At 42.1% G+C, this 16,741-nt stretch overlaps 1 pseudogene across 1 annotated transcript in view; it reads right to left on the reverse strand.

The window, feature by feature from the left end:
• Positions 1–1,210: 1,210 nt before the first annotated feature.
• The window catches only part of LOC309601494 (katanin p60 ATPase-containing subunit A-like 2), a 38,806-nt pseudogene continuing 23,275 nt past the window's right edge, over positions 1,211–16,741 (reverse strand). The window contains exons 12-16 of the transcript in view: positions 15,948–16,039; positions 13,949–14,059; positions 3,763–3,922; positions 1,689–1,789; positions 1,211–1,350 (exon numbers count right to left, since the gene is read on the reverse strand). The product of the transcript in view is annotated as a katanin p60 ATPase-containing subunit A-like 2 (transcript). The remainder of the gene's footprint in view (positions 1,351–1,688; positions 1,790–3,762; positions 3,923–13,948; positions 14,060–15,947; positions 16,040–16,741) is intronic.

Below are 16,741 nucleotides of genomic sequence, written 5' to 3' on the forward strand. Positions count from 1 at the left end.
CTTGGAGTACATAAGAGAGGTCTTTGGCCCGTAGTCAGAGTCAGGTTCAGGAGGTGAGAGATCGATAAGCAAAAGCCTGTGAAAACATTTCCCATAAAGGCTTCTGACAACGTGAGTGATGCTAGAACAAAAGAGAGACTGTCAGTACTTCAGAGGTCCCGGAGCATGCTGGAAAGCATGCAAGACTGTGGTACTTAGAAAAGCAGCTGCACACATGCCCATGCAAGGAAAACACTAGGAGAACTGCAAAGAGGATAACTGTCTTGCCAAGCAAGAGGGAGGGTAAGAGAGGGGCAGCCATGAGACCTGAGAGCCTGAAAACATGACTGATTAGAATTTCTAATTAAAAGATTAAAGGAGATGTGGCAGTCCTGACTGGTTACCTGGCCATGGTTATAAGCAGAAAAGTCTCCAACTTGGCTAGTATTTACCACTGTGCTGCAAAGACTTGCTGTTTGCATTTTATGGCTGGCTGCGAACCAGTGGGTAACCACCAATCCAATTTCTAGTTAGATTAGCCTAAATCTGCTGATTTTCTACAATGTCTCCAAGTTCCTCTAATTCCTTGCCTTTTCCACCTTGGAAATACCCCAAACCAACTGGAAAGTAATACATTTGGCACATCAAGGCTTTGATCTCAGCTGAAAATGATGACAAACTAACCAAATTTACAAGGCACTGCTAAGGTCCCGAATTTCACTGAAAGCAGTGACTTAACCTTTCATTAAAAAGGGTGCAGGTCTCTGCTGGTAAAGCTACGCTGATGATTGTGATGCTCCAGTGAGTCTCAGAAAGGGAGAATTACACTAATCATCTTACTGTTCTTAACAAGCTTTCTGCTCCAGTTCTTCTACCCCAAACCTGTAAACAACTGTCATGAATAAAGACCGACAAGCAAGCAATCTCTAAGTCTCTATACATAAAATTAAGGCTGGAGTCTTCGTTACATAGCAACTGCCATGACATTATTTCCATGAAGAATGTTTTTTGAATGGTCATTGAAAATGGCTAATAAAAAATAACCAAACAACCCCACCCCCCCATTAAATTTTGAAAGTGAAGATTTCCCCCTGACATTTCTCACTGCATTCTCTTTCCCGGAAACAACAGCACTTCCTTCCCCATCACCATTCGATCCTTTGGAGGCAAGGTGATGCCGTTTTGGCTAGCAAAAGTCTTGGAAGTTTTCAGTCTTTTGGGGTTTTTCTTTTCAAACTGACTCAATTTCTCTCTGCCAAGCTGTATACTTCTGGCTTAGATTCTTTGCTGATGGCTTGGTGTGGGCAATCACATCCAGGAAATCTGCTGTTGTAATCATGTCTAAGCAGATCATGGGTAAGTTACTGTTACCTAAAGAGACGAGAATTGATTAAATACTGTTATTATTGCCAAAAGACATTATTTTATGTCCCTGCCTAATGCAACACAATATACGAAAACAACAGAATAAACCTAGTGAGATAAAAAAAAATTTGTATTTGTGGACACAGCACAGATACTGACAGCTTTAAAAAAAGGCCTGATTTTCAGAAATGTTAGCTTAGGTAGATGTTTTAGAAATGTACAGTTTAAAACTTTTCTAAGCAGATAACAGAGCTCCACCTGCTGGGGTTAACATTATAATTTCTAGAGTTACAGCAGTAGATCATTGCTTCCCAGATCAGAGTCTCTACTCAGAGCTGTGGTACCTGGCTGATGATTTTCAAGAGCATTGAAAATTTTCCTCACTGGTCTCATGGCTGCTTCCTTGCACGAGTTTTATGTCTGAGCCGCAGTACCCATCTGTTTCCTGTGATGGGATCAGAATGATACATCACAGCTTACAGGCTTACAAATCGGACAGGAATGGCATTTACAAGCATATATATTTTATATATATTTATATAAAATATTTGTAAAGTCTATTCCTGCTAGAAATATATTTATATGTGTATATATATACACATACACACACATATATATTTTTATGTGTACCCTCCCCTCAACATTATGTTGCTTGTTCTTGTTTTGAATGCTCACAGTACTTTGTAGGAGCAAGGAAAATACTGGGCATTTACTTTCTAAAGGGCAATTTTCCGTAGGTCAAATAAAACTCATCTTTCTGTATCTGTTCACAGCTTCCCTGTTAATAAAAAAACCTATATTTCCTCATTAACATTTATGAAACAAAAACTGAGCAGTATTGTGTCTGTGAACAGATGTAAAAAGGGCCAACTGGGTAAGCTGTAAGATATTTTTCAAAGAATTTAGGATGTGACAAAGGGCTAAATAAAGAAAGCCTGGGTATCTAGTGAATCTCTTCACTGTCTAAATGCTCTTTTCTCCTGCAACAGTGGAGCTGTGACAAACCTTCTCTACACAATTAACTGTTCATTACCCCAATGAACTAGAAGTGCTCCCAGCCTGGTGAGAAGAGTGATAAAATATACTGTTGCTGGAAGTCTCCCTGTATTTAAGGCTGAAAAGTTGGCCCAACAGAGAGGATCAGAATACACCATTTTGCAAACAGAGCTGTTGTCTTGGTTTCAGCTGGGATAGAGTTAATTTTCTTCTTAGTAGCTGGTAGAGTGCTGTGTTTTGGATTTAGGATGAGAATAATGTTGATAACACACTGGTGTTCTAGTTGTTGCTGAGCAGAGTTTACACTGGTCAAGGACTTTTCAGCTTCCCCTGCTCTGCCAGGTGCACAAGAAGCTGGGAGGGGGCACAGCCAGGACAGCTGACCCAGACCGGCCAAAGGGCTATTCCATACCATATGACATCATGCTCAGTATACAAGCTGGGGGAAGAAGAAGGAGGGGGGGACGTTTGGAGTGAGTTTCTCACTTTTACTCTTCTGCTTCTCTCCCCCACCCCACCGGGGGGGAGTGAGCGAGCGGCTGTGTGGTGCTTAGTTGCTGGCTGGGGTTAAACCATGACAGCCCCACTGGGCACCAAAAAGGACTGTCGTGGTTTAACCCCAGCTAGCAACCATGAGAAAACTCATGGGTTGAGATAAAGACAGTTTAATAGGTAAAGCAAAAGCCACGTGCACAAGCAAAGCAAAGCAAAGCAAGGAATTCATTCACTACTTCCCATCAGCAGGCAGGTGTTCAGCCATCCCCAGGAAAGCAGGGCTCCATCACGTGTAATGGTTACTTGGGAAGACAAACGCCATCACTCCAAACGTGGTCCCCCCCCCCCCCCCTTCTTCTTCCCCCAGCTTTATATGCTGAGCATGACGTCATGTGGTATGGAATAGCCCTTGGGCCAGTCTGGGTCAGCTGTCCTGGCTGTGCCCCCTCCCAGCTTCTTGTGCACCTGGCAGAGCAGGGGAAGCTGAAAAGTCCTTGACTGGTGTAAACTCTGCTCAGCAAGAACCAAAACATCAGTGTGTTATCAACATTATTCTCATCCTAAATCCAAAACACAGCACCATACCAGCTACTAGGAAGAAAATTAACTCTATCCCAGCTGAAACCAGGACAGCTGTGTGAAACCAGTGATTTCCACGGTCAGGTACATGCCTGTGAAATGCTCAGCCCCAGTTCTCACTGGTCTCCCTTTGGCTGGAGCCTCAAACTGAGCTGAGGTCCTTCCCCCAGCTCTATATGTCACAATTGCTGTATACAGAGGTGCTGTCCCAACTCTCTGCTTTGGACCTCTTCTGCCACAACATAATGCCACCACTGTGGGTGATGTATGTCACTCTTGTTTATGGTTCCCACCCAGAAAGACCTCAAGCACTGAGTGGGCATTGTCCCTGCTGCAGTGGTGTCTCACCTGGCCCAGCAAGCTGTAGTCCAGATCCATTCTCAGCTCCACTCCTCCTCTGTTGTTCAGAGGGGGCAGCCAGTGCTGGATCATCACCTGCTGTGTCTCTTTACTTGGGAGGTCAACCAAAATCCTCTTCAACTGCCACAGCATGGCAGAATCTAACTCCCTGCAAGCAAAGGAAGAGAGGAATCATCTTGGTGCATCTTGTTGTGGAGACATGGCTTTGACAGCAAGCTCCTCGCTGCAGGGACTGACATTTTTTCAACCCCACCTGTAACTGTGTCAACCTAATTTTGGAAAAAAAAAAAAAAAAAAAAAAGGTTAATTATCCAGTGTGTTCCTGTTCAGTATGTTAGCGATATGCTGACTTGTGACAATGATGAGGCTTAACAATAAAAAACAAAAGTTGTAGTTATCTTTCCTGGCTCTGATACTCACATGTATGTCTCATCTCATCTCTTCTACAGCATATCTCATCAGCAATAACCTCTCCCTTTCTCCCTTTGCTATTAAGAAGACACTACAAATTATCTGTCTGGGGCACTGGCAGGACTAATTAATTGCTACTTTGTAAGGGATGCTTTGTAGGTATAAAATACAGACTGAAGGTCTTGGATGCAAGGGCCATGTTTATGGCAGAACAAGATGTCGATCTGAGACTGCTCCTGCAATACAAATTATAAATAATACAGCCACAAAGGAAAGTATCCTTATAAAAAGGATCATGTGAAGGATGGACAGGCTGGATAAATGTCAGTGAGCCAAAAACCATGATGCTGTCAACATCAACACTGATAAAGGTGTTTTGCCTAAAAAAAAAAAAAAAAGAAAAAGGTAAAATACAAAAGATTGGGACTACTCTTCATTTTTACTTGCTTGTGATGCACAAAGTAAGCTTGAAAGAAAAATGAATGTTTCTTTCTGTTCCTTTCTCAATGCATTTCATCACCATCTAGAAATAGTCCTTGCCAGTGCCACTGATTCTGTCAAGTGTCAGGAGTCCTGGTACGCCCGGCACGCCAGCTCCTCTCAGACACGCATCCAAACAATTAATTTTAATCTATTTTTTTCCCCAAGTGCATTGTTTGCATCTAATGGTAATACAACCAAACAACTGAATACAAATTCCTACTCCAGTTCATACCTTGTCACTTGTGTAATGGGAATGGTCTACAAGTACCCCAGTCATCCATACAATTTTCAAGAAGAAATAGCTGCTACAAAATATTTACTCACTCATAAGTTTCTAGTGCCTTCCAGGAGCTGCTCTGAGCTATTAACCTTCCAAGTGCTGTACCAATTTTTCTCTACTGGCCCCATTCAGTCACAGACTTGTTATTTCAGTTTAAAATACAATTCAGTCCTCATACCTGCCGAGAAACTCTCATCAAGGGGAAACTCACTTCAATGTGTCTTGTGCAGACAGAAAAACAGGAGCCCTAAGCACCATTCCACCCTTGTCAGCTGAGCAGAAGGAGCCAGCTGTTGGAGGACTGCGCCTGCAATCTGTGACCATAGATACACTTAAATAAACCTGCCTCTACCTTTCCCGATTCCCTGAGTGAAATCCTTTTGCCAGCAAAGTCTATATTCAAATAATGCTTCTTCTATGAAACCCCTCTTTAATTTACAGGGAGCTCAAACTGCCAGCTCAGGATAGACCTGTAGCACACCAACAGAGCTTATTTCTGTCACCTTTGGTGACTTGTCCTTTATTTTAATAGCAAATGTTTTCTACTGGCATAGCACATGATAAAGAAAACCAAAAATGGTCTTCCAAATCCCCATTATAGGTGCCTGTCAAGGTTTTCCACAGACCTCAGCATGCCTGGCTCAGCAAGAGCAGAAGCACCTCTCTCCCCAGAAAGGACCTCTCGGTTTGGGAGAGCTTGTTCCAGGTGTGCTGAGCCAAGGGTAATGAAAGCAAAGATTAGAAAACCAAATCAATAGGAACTCGGAGGACAACAGGAATTCACTCAGATTCATCCCAGTACTTCTAATCAAGGCCTCAGAAGTAAATACCGGAGTTTGCTAATCAATGGCTGTTGGTATACTGATATTATTACTGATAATTTTAGGCTGTTTAAGATGCCATCCAACATTCAGTGCAACGCCTCTCGCACAGGGTCCCACCCTAGACCAGACAAAGAACCATTTTAGTCCCTGCTCTCCTTGCAAATCTATTTTTCAGCTCAACTTCTCCTCAGAATTGTTTTGCTTGGCTGGAAATAATTACTCTGGCTGACCAACCCCTTGGCTGTTATTTACCCGTATTACCATCCTCCACATAAACAGAGCAAAAGTTCTCAGGGTTTTAGAGGCGCCCATGCAGGTACTCTAAACCGCCCTCGCAGGAAAAGGACAATCACAGCCAGAGTCTCTGCAAATACCCTAAAAATCCTCTAAATGATGACGTTTTCCATCACTCCTCCTGCTTCAGAGCACTCCTGGAGTGTCCCCCAAGATCACAGTTTCATGAGCTCCCTAGCCATGTTCTGTAAATAAAGTCCCCTGATACACAGAAGTTGCTCTATTTATCTAGAAAAGTTACGGTGACCCTTGCTTGTTGGGTAAAGAGGAAAATAAAGACACAAATTTTTTTTATCATCTTAAGTGTTTATGTGGTTTGATGAATTGTTTTGTTAGTGATCAAATGCAAGGTTAAATGACATTAACCAGAACAGAATAATAAGCACTGAGCCAACCAAAATATTCTCTGAAATAATAGCCAATAACAGTATTAAGAAATGCTCATGAAAAGATACACAAAGCTGTACAAGACCTATAAAAGAGGGTGACTTTTCGGAGCTCCTCCAGGTTGACATCACAAGGCATCACGCCATGTTATCACTCTCAAATTTCATGAAGATAAACAAGACACCTATTTTCATTTCCAGAAGGAAGAAAGGTAACAAATGTGTTTTAGGCAGAAATTAAGAGAACTCAACAACTCCAGAGGTGAACCGAGAAACAGCAACAAGGGCTGACTGGTCCATAATTCATCCCTGCCTAGCGTGATCATCACTGCAGTGCTCTGGAGGAAAAGGCACCAAGAATGAGCGAGCTTCTCATCCTTCCCACCTCCCATCCTTCTGTGCAGACAGCCTGGGCAGAGCCCTCACAAGCTGAGGGCTTGTTCTCACTCCACGTCTTCTCCTGCTCCTCTTAGGGCTTCCCCACACCATCCTCCTCCACTCTCCTTCCTCACTCTCCTCCACCATACACACTGTGCACTGCTGAGAGTGAAGGAAAGGGCTCACTATGGGGTAATCCCAGATCTGATTTGGATTTTGCAACCCACCTCTTCTTGAACTCATCTTGGCCATGCGCTCACGGCTCCAACAGGACTCAGCTCGGACAGAAGGGAAGAGTCTATCAGCCCACATCCAAAGAAGAGCAACGAAGCTGGTGAAGGGTCTGGAGCACAAGTCTTATGAGGATTGGCTGAGGGAGCTGGGGTTGTTTAGCCTGGAGAAAAGGAGGCTCAGGGGAGACCTTATCGCTCTCTACAACTACCTGAAAGGAGGTTGTAGTGAGGTGGGGGTTGGTCTCTCCTCCCAAGTAGCAATAGGACAAGAGGAAACAGCCTCAAGTTGTGCCAGGGGAGGTTTAGAATGGATATTAGGAAAAACTTCTTCACCGAAAGGGTAGTCAGGCACTGGAACAGGCTGCCCAGGGAAGTGGTTGAGTCTCCATCCCTGGAGGTGTTTAAAAGATGTGTAGATGTGGTGCTTAGGGACATGGTTTAGTGGTGGACTTGGCAGTGTTAGGTTAACAGTTGGACTTGATGATCTTAAAGGTCTTTTCCAACCTAAATGATTCTATGATTTACCCATCCCAAGGGTGGGGAGGGAGAAGAAAGTAGCACTGCAATGGAAGTCGAATTAAATGCATTAATACATTAGGAAACATTCACTACGTGGTTAAGGATCACTTTATTTCTTCACTAATGAAGCCTTTATTTTATTTAATTACGTTGAATCATTTCAACAAGTAATTTGTCAATAGAAAGTGCCTTGCTGATGAGTAGCAGGAAGCGAGGCTGGGCAGCAAGCACTGGCTGAAGAGGATCAATAGTTGCAGTGCAGCTTAGGACAGCATAAAGAGCTTTGTTTAGGCTTCTTTTCATTCATCTAAAAGCAGCTTGGTACTAATTTTTTTCACGATCAATAAATATCCAAGTTAAACAAATCTCTTGAAATCCAGCTTAATACCAAATGTTTGCAAGAACACAGGGCTGTGCTGTGAAGCCACAACCTCGGACTGTAGTACTAGGTATTTTGAAACTTTGTTATGAAATATCCCTATGCAGCTGAAGTCTGGGGTCTTACAGTAGGACTGAATGTTGCCTAATACACATAAAAATAATCTGTAAACATATAGTTGAGATCTTAAAGGGGGTTCAAGCCCCGCCGACCTCTCTGGAACTAGATACTCCCAAATTCCTCAAGGCTGTGAGCCTCAATGATGTTGTAAGATGCTCATGGCTTTCACTAGCTTTCCATCCCCCTAAAACACCTTTCTAAGCATACACTCAGCCACATCTTAAAGCATATTCTCTGCGGCAGGCACATTTCTTCCAGACAACCTAGTCATTACACTCATAGGTTGGATTTTCTTAAGAGAGGACAAAATCCAACCTGCCCAGATGCAACGTTGAGAAAGCCCAAAAGGAAATTCTAAGGTCTCAGGTATAAAACTTTCAAAAGCGAGAGCTGGCTTCTCACAACGGCTCAGCTACCACCCTTGTACCAACATAGATTGACAGCTTTCTGTGGGAGCAGTTCCCCCAAAATAGAAATCTTGTCATTTTGGATCTACCTTAAAAAAAGCTGTGTCATTTTTGATGTTTCAAAGAAGCAATTTTGCAGAAATTAGCACTTCAGAATTGCAAAATGATCCAAAATCAAATGTGTAAAACACTCAAAACTGTATTGTGTAATTTTTTCATGAGTTTCCAGAAAGAGTTTATCAGTTGCATAAGACAGACACATGGTAACAAGACACATGCAGAAATCTCTTTCCGCAGAAGCGGGGGGGGGGGGGGGGGGGGGGGGTGGTGTCAGCCTCACACTTACATTAACACATCTCCAAGATCCCTAGATCCAGCACCAGCCCCACGGTGACCTTCAGACCAGTTGCTATCTCTGAACTCTTCCTCAGTGGGTTTCAAATACCCAATTTTTCCTTTCAAACCAGTGTGCAAGAGTAGAAAGATATGGATCCTCTAAAGACATCTGATCCCTTTTAATACTGCCATGCTGCAGCATTACATGTGAAGCTTAGCTACTCACAGGATAATTTAAGAGACCATGGAAAGGTGCAATGCACTGCTCAGAGTTTCTCTTTCTAAAAGGGTAACGATGCTACAATAACATAAACATTTATAGTGTATTACTAACGAACCATAAAGAGACAAATGGATTATTAATGTATTAATTCTCTTTCAAACTTAACTGTTCACACACACAGTAGCTATTTATTTTTCAGCATTTTCTTACACAACTGGAACATAATTAAATCAAATTCTGTTCCATTCCTTTCATGTAGATACTGTAACACAAAATGGGGTGGATTTTGTACTGATTTAAATTCATGAGTTTGTCCAAGGCATAAATCCCCCAAACCAACACACAGGCTCTGCTATTATGGCTATAAAAGCCAGCGATGGCTTTGTACTCACACTGTTGGGCCAGGGTATGAACCAGCCTAACTTGTACATCTAATTTCTACATAAATTTTAGGTACCCACACAGCCATTCTCCTAGTTAAAGAGCCCGAAAGCCCTGGGCAGGCCATGGAGAGAGGCAGATGAAAGCCTCCGAGTATGTTGCCACTTTGGCACTTGAATTTCAGCAGGTAAGATGTCTGCCTGGTGGTTCTCAGAAGCATCTTTCCTTGATTGTATGGGAAACATAAGGCTTTGCATTAGGAAAGGAAATGTAGAGGGAAAGACAGGCTTGTAGAAAGAGGCAAACTGGATCTCTTCCCATGATGGGCAGAAACTCCAGCCTTTACATCAGAGAAGAAGAACTGAATAATTCTCAAGTGACTTCTTAGGTATTTGTTTTAATTTATCTAATTTTAATGAGGGATACTGAAGGATAACACACTGCCTGTTTTTATGCAGCAACTGTGCCTCTATGCCTAACTTAAAAAAGACCACTCCCCTTAGGCTTTCTTACATTCAGAAGAGAGAAATATTTTGAATTACTCTCATGGTACCTAGATTAGGCCCCTGCTTTGATTTACAGCATCACAGAATGGCTGAGGTTGGAAAGCATCTCTTGGAGATCATTTAGTCCAACTAGGGTCAGCCAGAGCAGGTTGCTCAGGGCCGCATCCAGTCAGGTTTTGAGCATCTCACACAAGAGAGAGACTCCACAACCTCCCTGAGCAACCTGTGCCAGTGTTTGATCACCTGCACTTGAGCTTTCATGGGATTCCCATGGGCTCATTCCTCCAGCCTGTCGAGGTCCCTCTGAATGGCAGCACAACCCTCTGGTCTATATCAACTACTCCTCCCAGTTTTGTATCATCTGCAAACTTGCTGAGGGTGCACTCTGTCCCATTGTCCAAGTCCAAGTTGATGAAGATGTTAAACAGCACTGACCCCTGTGGGTGTCTCAATTGCTCTGAATTGCTGCATCTGTTGTTTTGCTGTTGACTGTCTCATAGCAGGGGAAACTTGCCTTCTACTTTAGGTGCCAAAATTATGTGATGTGAACACTGCCCACAAGTTCATGAAAGATGACGGACTGGGGTAAAACACCTCTTTGTTCATCATGCAGGAAATACTGTATGGCAGAGCCGTTCACAGAGCCATGGAGACTTGGGGACCCACATCCTTCTGCGTCTCTGAAGGACTCAAGCTTCTCAGCACCAACATGTTTTGAAATGGGCTAGGCTTACAGGCCACATGGGACTGATTGATTGATTGAAAATATTGCCTTTGAGCCTCAATTCTGAGGCACCAACATCACTTCTGTTGTTTAATTCTCTTTGCCTGTTCCCTTGGCCTTTCAGCCAGGCCTGCCAAAAAGGGGATCAGCTGAGGAAAGGAATAAAGCATTACCACAGACTTTGTGAGAGAACATTAGGTAGCATGTCATGACCGAGAAGTGCATTTGTACATTATACAAAATAAAATATGTACTGGGAGTTGATGCTTTTTTATAAGTACTCAAAAGCAAGCAGCTGTGGATACACACAGTGTCATTCAGACTCAGACACTCCATAGGGCCAGCAACAGCCTGCTGATCACAGCCCAGAACCCTCCAGTCACACAGAGAGGCTTTTCCAATACGTCTCCCTATGGCAACCTCATGAGAATCAGCCAAAAATCACTAATCATGAAAAACAATCCAGGAATGAAGCCTCTGGTTTTGTGGGTGCAGAGCCCTCAATTATTCCTGGCCAGTGTTGGATGCCCTGCTCTGCAGCTGTCACGCTGCAGAGCTGGGTGAGCGTCACGTCAATGAACAACGTGCCTTTCAGTCAAATTTCAAGTATCACCACTTGAAATGCTGCTGAGCCGCTGCTCACACAAGGTCATTCCTGGGAACACCTGCCACTGGGCTCCACCAAACATTTCCCAGACCATGGTTTGAAGTTTCCTGGAAACAGGACTGTTGTCTTCTCTTTTTCAGACTCCTAGCTTGACCACCTCTACATGCAAGAGGTGAATAGGCCCACTTAGGTCTGCATGCCTTTAGGGACACAGATATCAAGAAAGACTGTCAAGTCCCACCTGGGGAGGAGGGGGGAGGAGTGACAAAGATTCGCAAATCCTCTCGGTGTGGATTAAGGTGGGCCAACGCTCAAGGTCCGTACACAAACACCAGATTTAATAGAAAGCTTCTATAGAGACAAATATTGAGTACAAATATTCGATACCCGCCAACCCTCTCACGGTTATATCCACCCCAGCTATGCGGCTTTACGGAAAGTCAAGGTAGGCCATGCAGTACTTGACTACAATTTCACAACTTTAACAACTTAATTACCTTAGGAAAAGTGAAAGAGAGAGAGAGAGAGAGAAGGAAAAGAGAATCACCAGTCCTGGATCCAGCGTTGGTCCTGCCAACAAGGGTATTCGGTGAGGAAAAAAGGAGAAGAGTGAGAAGTGAAGGTTCTTATAGAGATGTTGATTCTGCGCAGGGTGCTCGGTGATAATAATTCCACAAATCACGCACACACGAACACAAACACGAGTACCGGCACACACGCAAGCACACACACACACACACCCCCCCAAACTACAAACTATAGCACATTTATCAGGCGACATGATTAGTATAAACCCGCCTAAATTTACACTTATTGGTTAGTGATTAACATTTCGTACATTATTGGTTTACTGTATTTAAATTAGCCTCGCTTGCTGTGTAAATTAGCACGCATGCTCCTTTCGGGTGGGGGGGGGGGGGGCAAGTCTTTTCGGTCCTGACTTGAGTCGGTGGTCGTGATCTCCCCTCGCCACATTTACCTTTCACCTACTTTCTGCAGTTCTATCAGCTCTGGCCACTGTCCAGTCTTTGGTGCCAAGATGTTCACTTTTGTCGGCTTGTTAGCTCTTCTTCAAGGTTAGAGCCCTTAGTTTTCCACAGTTTGTTATCTTTTAGCTCCCTCCCAAATTCCTTTCCCAAGGCACAAGTGGTTAGTAGTTTTGCTAATTGGAAGATTACATCAGCGACCAGTCAAACCAAGAGGAGCAATACCAGGGCTGTCCCCCAGGCAGTAGGTGTTGGGGGGAATAAGACGCTTCACAGACCATGGGGAATGGGGCCGAGGCAAGGCCGCCCTGTCTCCACAGGGCTCCCTCCCTCACCCTCACTCCAGGTACTGTCCGGTCCTGGGTCCTAGCGACCGTCGCTCTGCATTGTGGTTTTAGCACCCAGGCTGTTTGAGACTGTTGTTTTGCACTAGCAGTTCTCTACAAAGACTTCAGCACTATGGTGATCAGCAAACTGTAAAACATTAGCCATTCAGTCTGCCCCAAGCAGATGCCTTGTATTTCTCTGCTTCATGTACACTTCAGGCAGAGGAGGAAGCATGGAAAAAAAACCCCTTATGCCTAACTCACTCATCTTTTTTGCAGACATCTGCCTCCAAGGCTGTCCCTCACCAAACAGATATTTTCCACAGTTTACTTTGCTGAGGTTCCCCTCTCTGCTTCCAATGCCCAGATTTCTCTGTCGGAAAAGATGTTCTTCCACTGAAGATTTCATGGATTGGTAGCCCAGGGACAGGGGGAATCTCAGGGCAGGCAGAAATCCACAGACTAGTTCCAGACCTATGAAAACTAACTTCAAAAACAAGCCCATCATCAATGTGCTTCAGTTCCCTGTACAGGTGTTGGCTCCTACTCTGGGAAATGATTAGTGAGCCACAAATCAGACTGTTAAAAATAGCTGTGCTTAACCAACAGCCATTGTTTTCCCCATGTACCATTTGCAACCATTTGATAATGTTTTGTATGAAAGAAAAAGATATACTACACTAGTTCAGATAAATGATCAAGCCAGATCAACATGCTGGCTCTGACAGTGGCCATGGGAGATGCTTTTCAAGGACAACAGACAGCAGAAAACGGCCAGCGCGTGCTGGACTCCCCCGAGCATCCACAGTTGTTACACTACAAATGTTACCTCCCTACCTCATCCTCTCCTGTCTGTCTTGTTCTCAATACACGTCCTGCCCATTTTCAGAACCAACATGATGAAACGCCCTAGTTTCAATCTTAAACCATTTATTCTTCTATTCTAAATTATGTTAAAGAAACTGAAGAATTTTGTCCCTCAACTTTTAAAATTCACATTTGATACCAATAAAATCCAACATTCCTATTTATGGAGTATCCTTCTAAGCACTAGATGTTTTAAGCACCTTACAGTTCCAGGCTGAAACCCTTCTTAGCTTAAACATAGTAAATAACTTTCCTATAAAGTCAAATACTTCATTTTAAATATTAGCAGCTGGTAGCACCAGCATATGTTGACTTTATTATGGATTACTGTCATGTGGCACAAATAGCAAGAATTGTGGAGTTTAAAAGTAAAAGCTCAAAATTAATCTTTAAATGCTTTAACCCAATATTGAGGCTTTTTCTGCAAAAGTCTAAATAAAAATCTTCATCTGTGCTTAGAAGCTCATGCAAATGTATTAAAAATGTACTCTCTGGATCTCTTACCATGGCAGATTGGAAGCTGCTAAAACAAATACAAGATCATCAGATCGGGCCAAACCATCCATCTGCACCAGTAATTCTGTTTTCATCCGCCGACTTCCTTCATGTTCACCACTACCAAGATTCAGAGAAATATTATTTGCTCAGTGCATTAATCATCTTTATTTATACAGTGTCATTCACAGCAACTGAGCCCTTGTCACAGTTTTGCCCCAGTTCAAAGCATGATTAAACTCCATTAGCTAACATCTAAGCATTAAAATCAAGCTTTCTAATGATTACTTAAATGGACTCTCTTCAGTGTATTAAAGTAAGGAGAATTCACTATTACTGAATCCAAAGAAAATTTTTATTTTTATTTTTTTTCTTCATATTAATCTCCACGCAACGTTGACATTTACTGGAAAACAGCTAAGGCTTTGATTGATTGATCTATATAAGAGAATTTTTATAATGTGATAGTTGCCATTAAATAACTAACACACCTACCTATTCAAGGCAACTACTGGCATTTTTCTGTGAGAGAATGTTAAGTGGCCACAAGAAGATATACCTACTACTGAATTCAATATTTTGCAAAATGTTCTATCAAAAGCAAGCAGAAAAATATGCCCTATTGAAATGAATTTAAAAATGGGGCAGAGACCACACAGAAAGGACCCTTCCTCAAAAAGAGAAGGGGAACTTAAGCAAAGTGCTAAGAATTGTGGCCCTGATCCAGGTAACCAATTTTGCAGGAAACCAATTTGAACTCTTGGTCCCAGATGTGGAGTTATTGGAAACTCCTGGATCAAACCCAGAGAAAACATCAGGGCTTTAAATGGTAAGAGTTACAATTCAGGTTTAATGGCTTATTTCTGCAAAGGCATCCACACATCGGTGCCAAGTCAATATTTAATAAGGATATGTAAAAATAACTACATAATCTTAGATAAAAATCCTTATTAAAATATATAATCCAGTGATGTTAATGAGAGCTTTTAAAAGTATATATGAAGGCAAAATTTGGCCCATAATTTATAGCTATTAACTGACAATTATTACAAGTTGTATCTTTATGATATGGCATATTCTATTTATAAATCTTTGTGAGCATATAATTTACAGTACATAAAATCCACTGTAATGGGCTCCTAATGGTTATAACAATATTTTTATATTTCTCCTGCTTCTTCCCCATCCCTAACCTTTTCAATCTGTTTTCAACTATAAACTGTCTACACCATGGATGACAATAATAACATCCTCTCATTCCTGCATCTGGAAGCCTGACAATGCCACCAAAATTTGTCCCATTAATGAAAATGCCATTCCACCATGTACACTCCATCTTACCCTGCTACGCCTAAGCCTGTCTAAAGTGTCACAAAATCAGCTGCTTCTTACTCGCCTCTAACAAGTCATCTGTTTCCCCCTACTGCTTTTATTTCCACTTCAAATCCCTTATTTTAAAGTACAGCACCACTAGTTATACACTCTTGCACCTCCCTCCTTCTCACAGTCTTGCTGGACCCATAGTCCCTTGCTAATCTTCACACAACCTGTCTTTCACGCTTGCTTCTCTACTGATCTCATCTACTCTGAATAAAACAACCACCACATCTCGCTCTTTAAATCCCCACAGCGTATGCAACGCTTCCATGAAGCGGTACTTTCGGAGCTGATAGGCATTCTGGCAATAACACAGTGCTAAGCTCCTAAAGTTGATAACAGAACAAAAGAAAAATTGTTTAATAAAAAGTCAAGAAAATTACCATTATCACTAGAAGTAATTATAATGTCAACAAAATCTAAAAGACAAGTCTTTCAGGGGCCCAATCATGCTCCTGTTGAAGTTTATAGAGTAGCCTCAGGCTTTAGTTTAGCTAAGATTTGTTTCTAACAGGTACACTCTATGATTAAACATTGGTCAGCACCTGAACACACACACACTATTGAAAAGATGCAGTAAAAGGGGGACAAATATTCTCCTAAAGCCATAGGAAGTGCTCTCATCAGTTATCCAGAAGCAGTGCCTCTTTGACTCATAACTGACTCCAGCTCATCCAAGAAAATTGTGGAAGGAGCGTGGTACCGGGCAAGCTCAAATAACACCTGTTTAGAGAGAAGAATAAATGTGAAAGAAAAGATAAACTAACACAAAAAGTCATTAAGAGCCACTGGTACAGAAGATAAATAACAGTAGCCAGATTCCAAACTTCTAGGACAAAAAGGGATATCTGCTGGGAAAAAGCACTGGGTAGGCTGAGGGTCCCTGAATCCTCTCAAATTCTGAAAGGTTTGTAAAGGAGATATAAAGAACACAGGCTTGTAATCCTGTCTTTATATGTAAATCTTTCTGGCTAAATCCTATCAGAGTACCTTGCAAATAATGGGATAGAAGAAAATGATCCAACAGAGCATTTTGGGAACTCCTAAATTGTTATCAGAGATTAAACATCCATCTTTTGTCATTGCTCCATTTGTAGTTTTTTTAATAAGGATTTGAGAAAAAAAAATTAAAAATCAGCTGAACCATAATGAAAGAAAATGGACTGATTCTCTTTATAAGAATCAAGCAGTTCTTTTGTTTTTCCTGGTGAAAACAAACATAAACTGCTTGAACAATCAAGATTAAAAAATGGAATATTAAGCTGACACACAAAATCTGGGTCTGCCCTTTTGAGAAAGAAGTTTCATCTATTTTTCTGTAAACATGAAGAGGCTTATATTAGCAGTAAAAACATATTTTAAGTTCTTGTTCAGCAAAGTGTTCTTTTAGTTTTTAAATAAATATCACTAACAATATATATTAAT

Source organism: Platalea leucorodia, assembly GCF_965183815.1.
Source record: "Platalea leucorodia genome assembly, chromosome: W".
NCBI lineage: Eukaryota > Metazoa > Chordata > Aves > Pelecaniformes > Threskiornithidae > Platalea > Platalea leucorodia.